Consider the following 19678-nt stretch of genomic DNA (forward strand, 5'->3'; position numbering starts at 1 on the left):
ACTCAGAAAGCTGTCTTTCCAAAGACTGTGTGCTTCAGATCCAGGAAATCTTTACTTTCAGGACACTAGGGGGTGTGTAGGTGCAGTCGGGGTTTGGTGCTGTCTTCAGATGAGTCATGTGAATCAAAGAGTCTGTTCCCTGGAGTTTGGCGGCACAAGCATTGGTTTGCAGTTCCTGATAAGGGCCTTTTCAGTGAGATAAGAGCCTTTCTGGAAGTGTCGTTTCCAAAAGACAAAATTTCCAGGTTGCAGGATGTGATGCTTAAGGTCTTTCACTCCTGGGAACACACTGTGAAAACATGTAGTCCTTATTCCCAGATCAGATGCCAAAAGTATCAAACCTGAATTTGAGAAAACTGAAAAAATTTTTGGAGACTTTATATCTCTTTAAGGCCAAAAAGTTTAACAGGTGAATACTGTCTTCCTGTGAAGAAGTTTAAGAAGCAAATCATCTACACATTGTAGCAAAGTAAACCCTGAAGAAAACTATAGCATGCAGGTCAGCTTTTAAGTTTTGTGAAAAGTAAGAAGGACACTCTGTGAAGCCCTGGGGCATTACTGTCCAGGTATTTCCATTCTTTCTAAGTGAAAGCAAATAGATGTTAGCTATCCTTAATCAACTGGAATACTAAGAAATGCACTGCATAGATCAATTGCAGTGAAAAAAATTTGCTATCATCAGGAATGGATATTGGTAACACACAGGGGTTAGGAAGAACAGGGTAATGAAGGATTACAGTGTTATTTATTGCTCAGAGGTCCTGGACAAACCTCCATCCCTGGCCATTGGGTTTTATCACAGGTAAATTAGGAGTGTTACAGGGACTAGTGCAGCATATAATGAGGCCCTGAGCCTTGTAATCTTCTATTATGGTCATAATGCCTTACAAGACTTCTTTCTTTATAGGCTATTGATTAATTCTGGGGAGAGGTTTTGAGGGATCTCTTTGAATCTTGATGGGAGGTGCACTGTAGATTCTGCCAGTAGCAGATGAAGATTTTGTCCATAAGAACGATGGTAGCTGATTCAATAGGAACAAATGATCAGTGTCTCCAGACTCAGCTAAACCACAAGAGATGGAGCAAATAGATTTCAAACGGTCATTTAATTCACCTCATTGGCTATTTGATTAATACTGTCAAATTCTTGAATTATACCCCCCTCTGCCGCCTTTGCCTCAGTTAATTTAGAAACAGTATTTTTCAAAGATGCAAACTTAGAATCCTGAAAATTGGTACCCTCAAGGCACCAATTAAAGTAGTTATCCCATTCAGTTTGTTTACTTTGTTTTGTTTTGTTTTGTTTTGTTTGCAGACAAGGGTTTCTAATGTAATTATAAGAAAAAAATTGGGAAGATCAAATGTTCTTCCATATTGGCCATTGAAGTTCTACATTACTTTCAGTTAAGTTGGTATATTTAGTTAGAAATGCACATGAGGGGGGCCATGATTTTAAAACATAAAATCGACAGAGGACCCAGAATGGGGGGGCACCCTCAAAGCATTTTGATGATTGTGATCTGTTTTATTAGAGTCTTTTTCCTAAAGCCAAAGAAAATTCCTAAACAGCACAGTTCCAGTAGAAACAGCCTGGTTTCAAAGGTATCGGACCAAAGTCAGCATATTTCCAACAGGCACAGTTTCAACAGGAAAAGTTAAGTTCTAAAAAAGAGTGGGACCAAAGTCCAAATGAGTACTCTCAGAGGGCAAGGCCTTAACACAGATCCTTAATAAAGCATGGAGAAATCAAAACAGAAAGAGAGCAGAACTCAAAACCCAGAAGAAAACAGCCTCAAACTCCAAGGTTCACCAAGAAAGCAGTGAGCTCAAGTAGCTCTGTGGATACCAGTGGCTTTTGCTCATCACCCCAGGAATTGTTGAGGCGGGGAGGGGAGGATCTTTTCTGGATCCCACTTCTGACACCAAGTAACATTTACCTTGAAAATAAACTGTCAGCTGTTTTACCAGAAAACATAGGTTTACTTGGGAGCCATAGGGAATTGCAATTTGGGACAAACAAATCTATTGAAAAACGATAGGCAAGTCCATACAACAAAAGAGAAGAGACTCTTTTACAGAGGAGAAGGAGAAATTGGAAGGGGATGTTGTAAACAGAAAGTCCATTAGAATAAACTGGGAGCTGGAAGTATAGTGACTTCTCATTGGCTGGGGTGTGACAGTCTTAGGCTGAGATTTGAACATCTTTTACTGGCTAGGCTGGTTCGGGGGGGAGGAGGAAATCCTTCTTCCTCCTGCTGGTAGCAAAATAGCTAAAGTAGTATCAACTTGCAAGATATATCTCTTCCTGTTGTGCTCTGCAATTGATGATGAGTTGTAAGACATGAGAGCTCCCCCTCTGATCCCCCAGCTCCATGATTTAAAAACAGGTTTCCTTTTATATTCACAGAAATATTTGACTTCATTTTGTGGGAGCACGTTCAGATGTTTGGCATTCAAGATCAAATCAAATTTAAATCATTCCATTTTTCTAAAAACGCACAATTAAGAGGGTGAAATAGTAGACCAGCTAAAATTTAACAGAGAAAATCATGGAAAGACACAATTTGGAAGAGCCACAGGGTCAGAAAAGTCTCAAAATCTACCAAAACCTTGCCCTTGTAATGTCCAACTGCAACTGGACCATCGTCTAGAACAATAGAGCAACCCATTAACAATTAGTGAAGGCTAACAGCTTGAAGTTTAGTGGTGAGATCAGGGAAGGAGATAATAAACCGCAAAGGTAAACACCGTTGTCACTATCTGCTGATCAGGAAGACTATGTACATACCCAAGGCTATGCCTTATGGGGAATGAGATTAGAGGCTGCCGGGGGTGAGGGAATTAGACTTCACTGAACTAATCCATCCAGATCATTAAATAAACAAGCAAACAAGAGAGGTGGAGATCATTATCCAGTTAGTATATTACCTAAAGATGTAGTTCTCAACAATAAATCATGGGGGCGCCTGGGTGGCGCAGTCGGTTAAGCGTCCGACTTCAGCCAGGTCACGATCTCGCGGTCCGTGAGTTCGAGCCCCGCGTCAGGCTCTGGGCTGATGGCTCGGAGCCTGGAGCCTGTTTCCGATTCTGTGTCTCCCTCTCTCTCTGCCCCTCCCCCGTTCATGCTCTGTCTCTCTCTGTCCCAAAAATAAATAAAAAAAAAAACGTTGAAAAAAAAAAATTTAAAAAATAAAAAAAAAAAAACAATAAATCATGAGACATGTAAAGAAACAGGAAAGTGTGACTCATGTAGAGAACTAAAAGAGGGAATAGAAACTGCCCTTGAGTGACCCAGATGTTGAATATACCAGATAAAACTTCTAAGTGGTTTTTATAAATATGCTCAAAGAATGAAAGGAAATAATTTTTAAAATTAAAGGAAGATGACAAAGTCTCATCAAATAGAAAATATCCATGAAGTGAGATATAAAAGGAACTACATGGAAATTCTAGAGTTCAAAAATATAATAACTGAAATGAAAAATTCACTAGAGGGACCAATAGTATACTTGAGCTGGTAGAAGAATCATGGCAGGATTTGAAGATAGATAGAGATTATGCAGTCTGCAGCACACACATGCACACGCACATACACACACACACACACACACACACACGATATGAACAGAGACTCTAAGACATATGGGATACCATTAAATGCACACCAATATACATATACTGGGGGTACCAGACAGAAAGAAGAGAGGAAAAGGAGCAGATTGAATATTCAACAAAATGATGACTTAACACTTCACAAATTTGATGAGAAACATTACTGTACACACCAAAGAAGCTCAAAAATATCTAAGTAGAATAAATTCAAAGAGATACACACCTGGACACATCATAGTCAAAATATTGAAATGAAGACAAGAGAAAATCAAACACCAAGAGAAAAATGATTCATCATGTATAAGAGAACCCCCCACAAGATTAACAACTGACTTGTGATCAGAAACCATGAAGGCCAGAAGACAGTGCAGTGACATAAAGTGCTGAAAGAGAAAAAGAAAAAAAACCCACACATTTCCACCAAGAATCCTATATCAGCAAAACTATATTTCAAAATGAAGGTGAACTAAATATTCCCAGATGAACCAAAACTCAAGGAATTTGCTATTAGCAGACTCACCTTTTGATAAATACTGAAGGATCTTTTTCAGCCTGAAGGTAAGTGATATCCAACAGCAATTGATCCACGTGAGAAACAACAGCACTGATAAGGCAATTATCAGCAATTATAAAAGGCAAAATAATGTTTCTTCTTTCTTCTATATAGTTATTTTAAAAAGCAGTTTCCTGGGGAAACAAACAAGTATATAAATTGTGTTGAGCCTATAATACACAGAAATGCAACATAGTTTACAATAACAACAATACAGAAGGCAAGTGAGAGAAAATGGGAGAAAACTTGTGCTGAAGTAAGGAAATGACATCAGATGTGAACTCAAATACACAAAAATTGAAAAGAACCAGAAATGGTAACAAGAAGTTTAATAAAGTAATTCTCCTTAAACATATATGTGCTCTCCTTTCTTCTTTCAGCTGATTTAAAATGCATTAAATTAGGGCGCCTGAGTGGCTCAATTGGTTAAGTGTCCGACTTCAGCTCAGGTCATGATCTCCGTGTTCATGGGTTTGAGCCCCATGTCGAGCACAGTGCTGACAGCTCAGAGCCTGGAGCCAGCTTGGATTCTGTGTCTCCCTCTCTGCCCTTCCCCAGCTCTGTCTCTGTCTCTGTCTCTGTCTGTCTGTCTCTCTCTCTGCCTGTCTGTCTCTCTCTCTCTCTTTCCCTGTCTCTCAAAAATAAATAAACATTAAAAAATAAAATGCATTAAATGTTAAAGTAATAAAATAACATTGTATTACAGATTTGTATCCTATAAAGTTATAATATACATTAAAATATAGCAAAAAGGGAAGAAGGTAATAGAGATATATAGGAGTAAATTTCTATATCTCATTGGAATTAAGTTAGCATAAAATGAAGTATATTCTGATAATTTGTTATGTATATGCAAGCCACAGAGCAACCATTTTTTCACAAACTCAAAAAATACAAAAATATTACATTACATAAATGAAATGCTATACTAAAATAAAAACTTATAGTAAAAGAGGAACAAAAGAAATATGAGACACAGAAAACAAAAAGCAAAACAGCAAATGTAAATCCCATGATATCAATAATAATCTTAAATGTAAATGATTAAACAATCCAATAAAAAGTCAATGACTATCTGGCTGTATTTCTTATAATCCCTCCCATATGTCTTCAAGAGATACACTTTAGATTCAGAGATGTAAACAACCATATACAAACAACATATACAACATACAACATATACAACATACAACAAACAATCATATACAAACAACAACCATAAGAGACCTGGTGTGACTACATTAATATGAGACAAAATAGACTTTAACACAAGAAAAATTATACATATACATATACATATACATATACATATACATATACAACATACAACATATACAACATACAACAAACAACCATATACAAACAACAACCATAAGAGACCTGGTGTGACTACATTAATATGAGACAAAATAGACTTTAACACAAGAAAAATTATTGGAAATAAATAAATAAATATTTATTTATTTATTTATTTACTTATTTACTTTTATTTTTTAGAGAGTGCAGAAGAGAGGGTCAGAGAGAGAGAATCTTTTTTTAGGGTTTTTCTTAATGTTTATTTATTTTTGAAAGACAGAGACAGAGCATGAGCAGGGAAGTGGCAGAGAGAGAGGGAGACACAGAATCTGAAGCAGGCTCCAGGCTCTGTCAGTGCAGAGCCTGATGTGGGGCACAAACCCACAAGCTGTGAGACCATGACCTGAGCTGAACTAGGCGCCCTGAGAGAGAGAATCTTTTTTTTTTTTTTAATTTTTTTTTCAACGTTTTTTATTTATTTTTGGGACAGAGAGAGACAGAGCATGAACGGGGGAGGGGCAGAGAGAGAGGGAGACACAGAATCGGAAACAGGCTCCAGGCTCCGAGCCATCAGCCCAGAGCCTGACGCAGGGCTCGAACTCACGGACCGCGAGATCGTGACCTGGCTGAAGTCGGACGCTTAACCGACTGCGCCACCCAGGCGCCCCGAGAGAGAGAATCTTAATCAGGCTACATGCTTAGCATAGAGTCTAATGTGTGGCTCAATCCCACAACCCTGGGATTATGACCTGAGCCGAAGTCAGGAGTCAATTAGATATTCAACCAACTGAGCCACCCAGTTGCTCTGGTAAATAGATATTATATAATAATTAAAGGGCCAATCTATTCCAAAGATATAACAACTATTAATATATATGCACCTAACAATTGAGCCCCAAAATACACAAAGTAAAAACTGGTATAATCAAAGGGATAAATAATTCAAAAATAGTAGTTACTGACTTTAATACCCAACTTGCAATAATAAACACAAACAACTAGATAGAAGACTAACAAGGATGTTGAACACTTAAGCCATACTATAAACCAACTAGATGTAACAAACAGTATAGAACACTCAACCAAACAACAGGACAATACACATTCTACTCAAACATGGAATATTTTCCAGATTAGACCATATTCCACCATTAAACATGCCTCAATAAATTTAAAAGAGTTAAAATCATACAAAATATGTTCTCTAATTTGGAACAAAAATAGATACATAGATCAATGGAACAGAATTCAGACCCCAGGAAAAAACCCACAATTATATGGTCAATTAATCTATGAAAAAGGAGGCAAGAATATACAATGGGGGAAAGACAATCTTTTCAATAAACAGTTCTGGGAAAACTGGACAGCTACCTGTAGAAGAATTAAATTGGACCACTTCTAACACCATACACAATAATAAACTGAAAACTAATTAAAGGCCTAAATGTGAGACCATAAACCATAAAAATCCTTGAAGAGAATACAGGAAGTAATTTCTCAGATATTGGCCATTATAGTATTTTTCTTGTCTTTTTTTTTTTTAATTTTAGAGTGAGTAAGGGACAGGGGGAGAGGGGGAGAGAGAGAATCTTAAGCAGGCTCCAGGCTCAGCACAGAGCCCAAAATGGGGCCTAATACCACAAACCTAGGATCATGACTAGAGCAAAAATCAAGAGTCAGACACGCAACTGACTGAGCCACTCAAGCATCCCCATGGTAAAATTTTTCAAGAAATGTCTCCTAAGGCAAAGGAAGCAAAAACAAAAATAAATTATTTGGACTATACAAAATAAAAAGCTTTGGCACATTAAAGGGAGCCATCAACAAAAAGACAACTTACTGAATGGGAAAAGATATTTGCAAATGATGTCTCTGATATCTAAAGAACATACACAACTCCAAAAAGCAAACAATCCAATTTAAAAAATGGGCAGAGGATCTGAATAGACCTTTTTCCAAAGAAGACATACAAATGGCCAACAGACACAAGAAAAGATGCTAAATATCACTAACCATCAGGGGAATGCAAACCAAAACTACAATGAGATATCACCTGCCAGAATGGATAAAATTTTTAAAAAACCAGAATGGATAAAATTTTTAAAAAAAGAAAGAAAGAAACAACAAGTGTTGACAAAGATGTGGAGAAAAAAAGTACCCCTCCTGCACTGTTGGTGGGAAGGTATATTGGTCTAGCCACTGCAGAAAACAATATGAAGTTTCCTCAAAAAATTAAAAATAGAAATACCATATCATCCAATAATTCCACCATAGGATATTTTCCCAAAGAAAACAAAAACACTAACTCGAAAAGATATATTCATCCCTATGTTTATTGCAGCAGTATTTACAACAGCCAAGATATGGAAGCAACCTAAGGGTCTATCAATAGACAAATGGATAAGGAAATTGTGGTGTATATATACAATGGAATATTACACAGCCATAAAAAAGGATGATGAGATTGTGCCATCTGAATCAACTTGGATGGACCTAGAATGTGTAATGTTATGTGAAACAAGTCAGACTAAGAAAGACAAATACCATATGATTCCACTTAAAAGTGTAATCTTAAAAAGCACAGGGGTGTCTGGGTGGCTCAGTCGGTTAACTGTCCGACTCTCAATTTCGGCTTAGGCCATGATCTCATGGTTCATGGGATTGAGCTCCACATTGCACTCTGCACTGACAGCACAGAGCCTGCTTGGGATTCTTTCTCTCCCTCTCTCTCTCTGCCCCTCCCTTGCTCTCTCGCTCTCTCTTTCTCTCAAAATAAATAAACATTTAAGAAAAGAAAAGGAAACAGAAACAAATGAATAAACAAACAAAAAGCAGAATCAGACCTATACATACATACAACAAATTGAGGGTTACCAGAGTGGAGGGGGTTGGGCAGTTGGGCAAAATGGGTAAAGGGGAGAGAGAAATATAGGTTTTCAGCTATGGAATGAATAATTGACAGGAATGAAAGGCACATTATAAGGAAAAAATACATATATAATAAAATAAAATTTTATATAATCGATACATCTTTTTAATTTCTAGCAGTTGAAAGCACTAGGGGAAAAAGTTCTCCTACTATATTGGACTTAAATTAGAAATCAATAACAAAAGGACTATTTAAAAATATTTACAAAGTACACACTTTCCTAAACAACCAATGAGTCAAAGAAGAAATCACAAGAGAAATTAGAAAATACTTTCAGATGAATGAAAACAAAAGTAATACAACAAAACTTAATCAAATGCTCTTAAGGCAGTTCTTTGAGGAACATTTATAGCTATAAATGCCTATATCAAAAAAATAAAGATCTCAAATGAATAATCTCACTTTCCACCTTCAGAAATTGTAAAAAGAAGAGCAAACTACAACGAAAGCATGCAGTGGAAGGAAGTAATAAAGACTGGAATGGAAATAAATAGAGGATAGAAAAACAATACAGAAATCCCATGGAACAGTTATTTGAAAAGATAAACAAAATTAACAAACCTTTACTTAGATCAAGGGTGGGGGGGGAAGGACAAAATTCAAATTACTGAAATTAGGAATATAAAAGGAGACCTCATTACAGATTGTATAGAAATACAAAGGATTATAAGGAAATACTAGAGAAACTGTATTCCAACAAGCTAGAAAACTTATATGAAATGGACAAGTTCTTAGCGAGTCACAAACTAAACAAAACAGAAAACCTGAATAAAACTATAACATGTAAAGAGATCATATTAGTAAATCTAAAATATTCCATACAGAGCATCTCAGGTTCAGTGGCATCATGGTGATTTTTACTAAAGATTTAAAGAAAAATTAACACTATTCTTTCACAACCTCTTCTAAAAAAAAAGCAAAAATAGAAGGAGCATTTCTTTACAAGAAAGAAGACTTTACAAGAAAAGAAAACCATAGGGCAATATGTTTTGGGAATATGGATGCAAAAATCCTCAACATAACACTAGTAAAGTGAATCTAACCAACATACAAAAAAAGATTATACTCCCGAATCAAGTGAGATTTGCCCAAGAACTGCAAAGTTGGTTTAACATGTGCAAATCTAGTAATAAAATACACCATATTAATAGAATACAGGACAAACACCACATGATAACCTCAGCTGATGGAGAAAAGGCATTACGAAAAATCTGATACTCTTTCATGTAACAAAAATCTGATACTCTTTCATTAAAACAGTGCTTTCTCTACCTGATATAGGACAACTACAAAAAAGCCAAGGTAAACATCACACTTAAAGTTGCAGACTAAAAGGTACCTGGGTGGCTCAATCGGTTTAACAACCAACTTCGGCTCCAGTCATGAACTCATGATTCATGAGATCAAGCCCCACATCAGGCTAGCTGCTGTCAGTGCAGAGCCTGCTTTGGATCCCCTGTGCTCCTCTCTCTGCCCCTCCCCTGCCCCTACCCCTGCTTGTGCTCTTTCTCTCTCAAAAATAAACAAACATTAAAAAATAAATAAAGTTGCAGATTAAAGATGTTGTCTAAGATCAGGGAAAAAACAAGTTATGTTTTTTCTCCCATTTCTACTCAACATTGTACTGGAGGTTCTAGGGAAATTAGGCAAGAAAAGGAAATTAAAGTCATCCCTACAGAAAAAGAAAAAGTAAAGCTACCTCAATTTGCAGATGACATCATGTTGTGTGAGAAAAACCTAGGGAATCCAGTACAAAGCTAATAAAACTAAAAACAAGTTCAGAAAGTTTGCAGAAGAGATCAATATAAAATAAATTGGGGGGGGGGCGCTAAGATGATGGTGTAGTAGGAGGACCCTAGGCTTGCCTCCTCCCTTGAATGCTGTCATTCTGAATACTCTAGAAATCAACCTAGAATTGATAGAACAAACTGCACAACTAGAGGGACAGAAGAGGCAACTCTGAGGAAGGTAGGAAGTGTGGAGATGTGGTTTGGGGGAGAAACAGACAGTGGTTGCTGCAGAGGGAAAGGATCCCTGGTCACAGAGAAAAGCTAGAGAGAGTGGAGCACACGTGGATAAGCACAAGAACACTTCCCCAAAGCCATTGGCGAGGGGAAATGAGTGGGGATACATTTTGTGTCTTTGCAACCAGCGGGGCTCAAAAGACTGGAGTTTCAGAGGTCCCCAGGCTTTGCTGGGATAGAGATCTGAGGCCGCTGCCCTACTCCTGAGAGAAGGCAGGCAAGCAACCCTGGGGCAGCCTGCCCAATCTGAGGATCACCTAAGTGGCATAGGAAGAGACTCTTCATTCTTTTTGGAGTGCATCTGTGAGAAGTGCCATTGCCTCTCTGGGGACAAAAGAACCTGTGGTTGCCATTTCCCTCCCCACCTCTCAGCATAGGCTCAGAGACACCTGCTAAGGCCAACTAACCAGGAGGCTGGCTGTTTAGGCTGCTTGCTTCAAACTCCACACCCCTGCACTGTGGCACGACTTCCTTTCTGGGTCAAACCTGCATCAGTCTCAGCGCAGCAAGCTCAGCCCCCAAAGGAGCAGCACAGGTCCCAGCCACACTAGGTCCCTGAAGCTTGGAAGTTTAAAAGTTAGCTGACCTGGCTGGGATAGAGCCTAAGGTATGCTGCACTGCTCCAGGCAGGAAAGTGACTGAGAGAGTGTGTGAATACAGTGATCTGAAAAATGCCTGTGATCGCCTGAGGGGAATTTATTCGCTCATCTGAAAGTGCTTCTCTGACAGCAGTGAGAACAAACTCCCCTCTCCAGAGACAGAGGAATGGGCTGGCACCATTTCCTTCCCCCATACATCAGCATAAACCAACTTCAGTAAACAGCACAGCACCAACACTTGCTGCCTAGCCTGCTTACACCAAGTACCACCTGCCCTTACCTCTGCTGGTACTGCTTTTCTCTGGCAAGTGTGCCTAGCGACCAGTGCAGTAGGCCCATCCCTTAGAAGACCAGCACGAACCTTCACATACACCATGTCTACCAACCAGAGAGTTATGCGAACTTCAGTTCTAGTGGAAATAGCATCAGGTCTCTTTTAACAAGCAGACTAGAGCACACCTAGTAAAGATTCACGGCACTCTGGTTAAGGTACAAACACTGTCCACTGTAGGCAAGAAGAAACTGCAGATGACTGACAGGAGGAATACAGCAGCCAAAACACAGCAGCACCCAGAGTGCACCCAGCACACACCAGAGACACTTCCTGAAACACCACGTCCCGGAAACTATATGACCTCTTCTTCATAAAGCCATTACTCTCAGAAGCAGGAAACATAACAGACTTTCCTAACACAAAGAAGAAGACAGAGACCTAGACAAAATGTCAAGATGGAGGAATTCATTCCAAAAGAAACAAAAAATGGTCACAGCCAGGGATCTAATCAAAACAGATATAAGTAATATGCCTGATCCAGAATTTAAAGCAAAAATCATAAGAACACTAGCTAGGCTTGAGAAAAGCATAGAGAACATTATGGAGACCCTTACTGCAGAGATAAAAGAGCTAAAAACCAATCAGGCTGCAGTGAAAGATATAACCAAGATCCAAAACCACTGGATGTAATGACTACAAAGATGAAAGAAGCAAGCAGAGGAATGAATAAGTGATATAGGAGATAGAATTATGGAAAATAATAAAGCTGAACATGAGGTAAAGAAAAATCTTCAAATGAAAGTAGACTTAGGGAACTCTGTGACTCCATCAAACATGATAATATTCATTTCATAGGAGTCCCAGAAGAAGAGAGGGAAAAGGGAGCAGAAGGTTTATTCAAGAAAATGACAGCTAAAAACTTCCCTAATCTGGGAGAAGAAACTGACATCCAAATCCAGGAGATACAGAGAACTCCTATCAAAATCAACAAAAGCAGGCCAACACCAAGACGTAATGTAGTTAAATTTGCAAAATATAGAAATCAAAAATCCCAAGAGCAGCAAGACAAAAGAAGTCCATAACTTACAAGGGAAGACCAATAAGGTTCGCAACAGATCTCTCCACAGAAATTTGGCAGGCAAGGAGGGGTGGCATGATATATTCAATGTGCAGAAGGGGAAAAATATGCAGCCAAAAATACTCTATTCAGCAAAGCTACCATTCAGAATAGAAGGAGAGATAAAGAGTTTCACAAACAAAAACTAAAGGAGTTTGTGACCACTAAACCAGCCGTGCAAGAAATATAGAGGACTCTTGGAGTGGGAAAGAAAGACTAAAATCAGGGGTGCTTTGGTGGCTCAGTCGGTTGAACATCCAACTTTGGCTCAGGTCATGATCTCATGTTTTTTGTGTTCGAGCCCCACATAGGGCTGTGTGCTGACAGCTTAGAAAGGACCAGAGGGCATCAGAGAAACACCAACTCTACTGGTAACACAATGGCACTCAATCCATACCTTTCAATAATCACTCTGAATGTAAATGGACTACATGCTCCAATAAAAGATATAGGGTATCAGATGGATAAAAAAATCAAGATCCATCTATATACTGCTTACAAGAGACGCATTTTAGACCTAAAGACACCGACAGATTGAAAGTGAGCGGATGGAGAAACATTTATCATACAAATATACATCAAAAGAATCCAGAGTAACAATACTTTTATCAGGCAAACTGGATTTTAAACCAAAGACTGTAACAAGAGTGAAGAAGGCGACTATATCATAATACAGGGGAACTAACTATCCAAGAAGATCTAACAATTCTAAATATTTATGCCCGCAACTTGAAGGAACCCAAATATATACAGCAATTAATAACAAATATAAAGAACTAGTTTATAATAATACAATAATAGTAGGAGAGTTTAACGCCCCATTTACAGCAATGGACAGATCATCTAAACAGAAAATCATCAAGGATTCAATGGCTTTGAATGACATACTGGACCAGATGGACTTAACAGATATATTCAGAATATTTCAACCTAAAGCAGTAGAATACATATTCTTTTCAAGTGCACATGAGACATTCTCCAGAATAGATCACATACTAAGCTACAAATCAGGCCTCAACAAGTACAAAAAGATTGAGATCATACCATGCATATTTTCTGACCACAACACTATGAAACTTGAGTTCAACCACAAGAAAAAATTTAGAAAGACCACAAATACATGGAGGCTAAAGATCATCCTATTAAAGAATGAATGGGTCAACCAGACATTAAAGAAGAAATTTTTTAAAAAATACATGGAAACAAATGAAAATGAAAACAAAATGGTCCAAAACCTTTACAGTGCAGCAAAGGTAGTCATAAGAAGGAAGTATATAGCAATGCATGCTTATCTCAGGAAGCAAGAAAAATCTCAAATAAACAACCTAACCTTACACCTGAAGGAGCTAGAAAAATAACAACAAATGAAGCCTAAAATCAGAAAAACAGAGGAAATAGTAAAGATTAGATCAGAAATAAATGATATAGAAACAAAAAAAAATAGTAGAACAGATAAATGAAACCAACAGCTGGTTCTTTGATAAATTAAATAAAATTGATAAACCCTAGCTAGACTGATCAAAAAGAAGAGAGAAAGGATTAAAAATCACAAACGTGGGAGGAAAAATACAAAATTCCCACCATAAATACAAATAATTATAAGAGAATATTATGAAAAATTATATGCCAACAAACTGGGCAATCTGGAAGAAATGGATAAATTCCTAGAAACATGTAAGCTACCAAAACTGAAACAAGAAGAAATCAAAAACTTGAACAGACTGATAACCAGCATAGAAATTGAATCAGTAATCAAAAATCTTCCAACAAAAGTCCAGGGCCAGATGGTTTCACTGGAGAATTCTACCACACATTTAAAGAAGAGTTAATACCTATTCTTCTCAAAATGCTAAAAAAAAAGAAAAAAGAAATGGAAGGAAAACTTCCAAACTCATTCTGAGGCCAGTATTACCTGACCCCAAAACCAGACAAAGACTATACTAAAAAAGAGAACTATAAGCCAATATTCCTGATGAACATGGATGCAAAAATTCTCAACAAGATACTAGCAAATTGAATCCAGCAGTACATTAAAACAATTATTCACCATAATCAAGTGGGATTTATTCCTGGGCTGAAGTATGGTTCAATATTCACAAATCAATCAATATGATATACCACATTAATAAAAGAAAGGATAAGAATCATATGATCCTCTCAATAGATGCAGAAAAGGCATTTGATAAAATACAACATCCATTCATGATAAAATCCCTCAACAAAGTAGGAATAAATGGAACATACCTCAACATCATAAAGGCCATGTATGAAAAACCCACAGCTAATATCATCCTCAATAGGAAAAAACTGAGAGATTTTCCTCTATAGTCAGGAACAAGATAGGGATATCCACTCTCACCACTGTTATTTAACATAGTACTGGAGGTCCTAGCCTCAGCAATCAGACAATAAAAATAAACAATAGGCATCCAAATCAGCAAGGAAGAAGTCAAACTTTCACTTCTTGCAGATGTCATGATATTCTATATAGAAAACCCAAAAGATTCCACAAAAAATTGCTAGAACTGATACACAAATTCAGTAAAGTCATAGGATACAAAATCAATGTGAAGAAATCCGTTGCAATTCTATACACCAATAATGAAAGAGCAGAAAGAAATTAAGAAAACAATCCCATTTACAATTCCACCCCCAACTAATAAGTTACCTACAAATAAACCTAACCAAGGTGTAAAGGACCTGTACTCTGAAAACTATAAACACTTATGAAAAAATTGAAGAAGACACAAAGATATGGAAAGACACTCCATGCTCATGGATTGGAAGAACAATTGTCACTAAAATGTCTATACTACCCAAAGCAATCTACACATTTAATGCAATTCCTATCAAAATACCAACAGCATGTTTCACAAAGCTAGAACAAGCAATCCAAAAACTTGTATGGAACCACAAAAGACCTTGAATAGCCAAAGCAGTCTTGAAAAAGTAAAGCAAAGCTGGAGGTATAATTCTAGACTTCAAGTTATAGTATGAAACAGTTATGTTACTGGCACAAAAATAGACACATAGATCAATAGAACAGAACAGAAACCCAGAAATGAGCCCACAACTATACAGTCAATTAATCTTTGACAATTCAGGAAAGAATATCCAATGGGAAAAGAGGTAGGCTCTTCAACAAATGATGTTGGGAAAACAGGATAGCAACATGCAAAAGAATGAAACAGGACCACTTTCTTACGCCATACACAAAAATAAATTCAAAATGGATGAAAGACCTAAATGTGAGACCTGAGACCTGAAACCATAAAAATCCTAGAAGAAAGCACAGGCAGTAACTTCTTTGACATCTTTGGCAACTTTTTTCTAGATATGTATCCTGAAGCAAGGCAAACAAAAGAAAACATAAACTATTGGGAGTTCATCAATATAAAAGCTTCTGCACAGTGAAGAAAACAACCAACAAAACTGAAAGGCAACCTATGGAATGTTATGAGATCACTGCAAATGACCTATCTGATAAAGAGTTAGCAAGTATCCAAAATATATAAAGATTTATCAAAGTCAAGACCCAAAAAATGACTAATCCAGTTAAGAAATGGACAGAAGACATGAATAGACATTTTTCCAAAGAAGACAAGCAGATGGCCAACAGATACATTCAACACGGCTCATAATCAGGGAACTACAAATCAAAACTACCATGAGATATCACTTCACATCTTTCAGAAGGTCTGGAATCAACATTTTTTAAAGTAGCATCATAATTTCCAGCATGGAGTCAAAAACTGCTAGACATACAAGGAAACAGAAATATGACCCATAATTAAGAATAAAAAGTAAGACACAAATCTAGATATGACACCAAAGCTGCAATTCACAGATGAACACTTTGAAATAGCTATTGTAAATATGCTCAGTGATTTAAAAGGAAAGATGGACATAAAAAGTAACATAAGAATATAAAAAAAAATAGAAACTATAAAAAAGAACCAGATAGAAATTCTAGAACTGAAAACATAGCATATCTAAATAGAAAATGACTTGATGGACTCACAACAGATTATATTCAGCAGAAGAAAGGTAAGTGAATTTTAAGACAAGTCAATGGCAAGCATCCTCATTGAATCATAAAAAATATAGAAGAAAATTAAAATTGTCTCAGTAACTTCTGGAACACTAACAAGCCGTCTAGTATACATGCAATTGGAGTTACAAAAGAAATGAAGACAGGAAAAGATTGTGTAGAAAAAATATTTGAATAAATAATGGTTGAAATTTTTCCAACTTTGATGAAAAATATCAACCCACAGAGCCATAAGGACACAATTAAATTGAAGCAAGATAAATACAAAAGAACCCAAATTATAATCAATCATAATCAAATCATCATAATCACATTTTTATAAACCAGGAGAATGGAAAAACAAATTATGGAATGTTTGTGTAATGGAATACTACTCAACAATAAGAAGGAATCACTGATACATTCAACATGCATAAGCCTCCAAAAACCTTATGTCGAATGAAAAAAGCAGGCATAAGAACATATACTATACCCATTTATATGAAATTAGAAAACATGCAACACTAATATATGTTGATAGAAATCACAATAGTGGGCACCTCATTAGGAATGAAGAGAGGTAGAGACTGACTAGAAAAGAGTCACGAGTGAACTTTCTGGGATTGTGGAAATATTCTATATCTGGGTAAGGAAAATGAATGCATTTGCCAAAAACTCATCAAACTATACACTTAATGTGTGTGCATTTCTCTGTGTGTTTATACATCAGTTTAAAAACAAAAGGGTTGTATGCAGATTGGTGCCACTTAATACTACTTCCAAGGAGAAATAGGATAGTCAGAGTTTTTTTTAAGTTCATAAATTAAGGCACCCCTCTGCTGGGTATTATATGTTGATCCTGTAAGACAGGACAGAAGTATGTTATTTTATTTTTCCTAAACTGTCACCCTTTATTTACTTGAAAAATGTCTAGAGTTATTTTTAAATACCACATTTATAATCTGCATTGTTCTCACATCTCCTATATAAGAACTGCTTAATTGTTTGAATTTCCCTTTTCCCATTCCATAGAAATAACAGAGTATTAAGACATATTTTTGTATTATTTAGAACTGCCTGAGAAAGTGTGGGTAGGATCTAGTGTACCAGTGCGTGGAAAGGTTGGGCTTGGCTTGGAAGATGAAGAGTTTGCCCACTGTAACAAGGGGGAATGCAAAGAATATAGACCCAAATAAAAGTAGACAGGAAGGGGGGGGGGATCTTGTCATTTTATTCTAATTGCTTTTTATTTTCAGTGCAACAGGAAGCAAGACAGAGAGTGAGACAGGAAAAGAGGTATTGGAGATTTGAGAAGAGAGGAAAGGTGTGAAATAGTCACCTAAGAGAATGAAAGAGTGAATGGAACAGAGAACCTAACAGGACTTTTAAGTAGCATCAGAGGTCCTTTAAGATCCATGGTCATGAATGTAAAGTGGGAAAAAGTGAGGGCACAGACATAGAGGAGGCAGAAAGTTGACTGTTAAGAGGTTTATAATTTGCCCACTTGAACTCCATGAATCGTGAGAAGAGTAAAGAGTTTGAGAGTAGATGGAAAGTAACCAAAACAATGATAGATATGATTATATAGTAACACTGTAATAAGGAGAAAGGAGAATGTGATGTTCTCCAGCAGCATTGCTATTACCATTGTCGTCATCATCATCATCATCATCATCATCATCATTATGAGTGTGAATGACCATCTCAGGTCACAAACTGAGGTGTGCAAGAACCATAGCTCCCTCTGGTTTTCTAAAACTTAATACTTGAAGCCTCTGTCAGTTCATGAATTCCCTATTCTCTTTCTTGAAGTTGATCTAAGTGCATGGGGACATGCATAGCATTAAAGTTTGAGGGGTGGAAGGTATCTCATCAGAGTTGTCTATGCCGGCAACTTCTGAGGGCTCCTGTTCCCTCCTGTTCTCTGGACATGCATCCATGCAGTCCCTTCTGGCTTCCTTATTCCTGACCACTAGTCTCCTCAAGGTTCAGGATAATTTATGTTCTCCTACCCTCTCTGGACTGAGAAAACACTGTGACAGGTCACAGGAATCCTCTGGCTAGACTCACCAAATAATCACTTCTTAGATCTTACCCAGGAAGAGAGACTTTTACTCTTTCATTAACCCTATTACACTTATCCTAGGAGACTGAATATACAAACAGACAATGCTCAGGACATATGTAAAAATAGAACTTTGACTCACAACCTACAACAGCCTTCCCAGGAAACCAAACCCTTGTCTAAAATAAACATTTATCCCAGAAGCAAGCCTACTTTCAGTAAGACTTATAGAAAATCAGACTGCTATCTCTAGTAGCATTCAGGAAGCAGGACAATTTCTGTAACAATTGGCCCAGAATGGCCAGGACTTGATGAATAACTGACAGCTTCCCTAATTGTTCTCCCTCCTTCTAACTTACAACCAATGAAAGAAAGCCAAATGCTCCCCTGACCAGTCACATAGTAGGCCCTGCCTCTAGTTAGGCATCTCCAGCTTCCCCATGTGAACAGCCTCCAAACAAGCCCCATCTAAAGCCATCCCTTTTCTCCACTAGGAAGCTTTCCTACTCCTCTCTCTGCCTTTGAGTCTCTGCTAAAACTCAAGTGACCATGGCTGACTCCCTTGCTGCAGCAAGCTCTGAATAAATAGCCTCTGCTTTTCTCATTTGGTTGGTGTTCCTTTATTTCCACAATCCTGAATGCATACCTGAGGTTTCTGGAGCAGAACACATTAACTATTATTTACTTACAAGCAAACAATAATCATGTGGTTCTCCTGAGCCCCCATTCCTTGCTCTTAGGCAATGAGATAAAAGTGGAGTTTACTCTACTCTTTTGAGCCTGTATTATGGGCAAGGAATGCAAAAATACTGATTTAGGCATTTAAACACAAGCTGTTGGGAGGAGCCAAGATGGCGGAAGAGCATGGAAGGTTTTTTTGCATCTTGCCTCCATGAAATACAGCCAGACCAACACTAAACCATCCTGCACACTAGAAAACTGATTTGAGGATTAACACAACAATCTGCACAACCAGAACCACAGAACTCAGAAGGTACATGGTGTGGAGAGGTGAACTGGGGGAGAGAGAAGCCACAGAGGGCAGGGAGCTGTTTTTGCTTGTGGAGAGAGAATGGAAACAGTGGGGGAGAATATGGGAAAAGCACCCCCCCACCGCAAAAGCAGTTGGAGAGAAAGTGGAAAAGTGTAAACAGCCGCAGGGACTGAACTAATGAAGGA

At 37.6% G+C, this 19678-nt stretch overlaps 1 protein-coding gene across 1 annotated transcript in view; it reads left to right on the forward strand.

Moving 5' to 3' along the window:
* Nucleotides 1-19678, forward strand: part of LOC109258113 (aryl hydrocarbon receptor-like) — a 65856-nt gene that overhangs the window by 14775 nt on the left and 31403 nt on the right. The gene's annotated exons all lie outside the window — the stretch shown is intronic.

Source organism: Panthera pardus, unplaced genomic scaffold, assembly GCF_024362965.1.
Source record: "Panthera pardus isolate Hobbes unplaced genomic scaffold, ASM2436296v1 HiC_scaffold_16, whole genome shotgun sequence".
NCBI classification, from domain to species: Eukaryota; Metazoa; Chordata; class Mammalia; order Carnivora; family Felidae; genus Panthera; species Panthera pardus.